This window comes from Furipterus horrens, unplaced genomic scaffold (genome assembly GCF_987537825.1).
Source record: "Furipterus horrens unplaced genomic scaffold, mFurHor1.1.pri manual_scaffold_6, whole genome shotgun sequence".
Taxonomy (NCBI): Eukaryota; Metazoa; Chordata; class Mammalia; order Chiroptera; family Furipteridae; genus Furipterus; species Furipterus horrens.
In genome coordinates this window covers 82,782,814-82,784,034 of record NW_028327176.1, presented here as the reverse complement: position 1 = coordinate 82,784,034, position 1,221 = coordinate 82,782,814, and the positions used below count along the sequence as shown (strand labels likewise).

The window sequence follows — 1,221 nt, the reverse complement described above, 5'->3', positions numbered from 1 at the left end:
CCTAAGTGCCCAGGGCAGCGTTTAGGGTTTTCTTCTTTTTATCTTCTTGCATTATACTCTTGGTGTTATGGCAACATTTTTAAGTGGAGAGATTTTTATCCCAGAATTGGCCCTGGGGTTGACCAGGCTAGACTGCCAGTTTCCCCATCGGAAGGTGATGTTAGGACGAGCGTCTGAGGGGGGGTGATCCATAGTCCGAGATCTCAGAATCGGAGGGTGACTTTCGGTATAATATTTGGTGTTTCCTTTCCCAGCTTGGCCATAAAGCAGTATCCCGTATAAAAAAATTTAAAGGTTGAATATAGTGAAGTAAAATTCCCTTGCTACCACTGAAAAATTTTAGTAAATGTCATGGAAGTATTTCAGAAAGAACCCAAGCGTGAGGGGGTGTAGCTCAGTGGTAGAGCGCGTGCTTAGCATGCACGAGGCCCCGGGTTCAATCCCCGGCACCTCCAAAGGCAATAGGGGTTGTGATTTTGTCCCTTTTTAAAGGCTCACGAGAGTGCAAGGGGCACCCGTATTCTGCTTCTTTCTTGTCTTTCAGTACTTTCAATTCCTAACGTATACTAAAAAACCCAGAAAATCAAACCGATTTTATTTTGTTTTAAATCGAGGCATCTCTGCTTCAGGACCTTGACACCACCCTGGGTTAGCTGTGTCAACAGGCGAAAGACAATGGAAGAGCCAAAGACACAGGAAGGAAAAACTAAAAACAAATACGAAATCCACAGGAAATGTTTAGATCGCCTCGTTTTCTGAGCTGTTGCAGGGTCAAAGAACAATTGAGGAGGAGAAAGCTTTCCTATGGATTTCCCTGCCTACCTCTACCCTTACAGCCTTCCCATGCTTCCTTATCCATTTTTTCCCTGTCCCCTCCCTCCGTGTTTTATACTGTATATGCATTTCTTTGCCCCATTGTTCATGACTTTAAAATTACTTTTAAAGTATGATGTAACCTTCAGCTCTAGGTAGTTCTTATTGTGTTTAAGTTCTAGACTTCTTGTCTGACTGACTTGAAGCAGCAGTGCTTGGCTAATTTTAAAAGATGAGTTAAGGAGGGGAATCAAAAATAATGAGATATTCTCCACCCCCCATACCTCTTTTCTTATCCTTCCTGGCTCCGTTCCCGATGTTGAAGGGCCTCACACATGTATGTGTGAACATCTCAACACACACTTCCAAGCCCCTCTAGGCCACCACCTAGGCTTAGGAGCATTTACA

The 1,221-nt window shown here is 43.7% G+C and overlaps 1 non-coding gene across 1 annotated transcript; it reads left to right on the top strand.

The window, feature by feature from the left end:
- The first annotated feature begins 383 nt into the window (after nucleotides 1-383).
- On the top strand, nucleotides 384-455 carry TRNAA-AGC (transfer RNA alanine (anticodon AGC)). The gene has a single exon. It is a non-coding gene; the product is annotated as a tRNA-Ala (tRNA).
- Nucleotides 456-1,221: the final 766 nt, after the last annotated feature.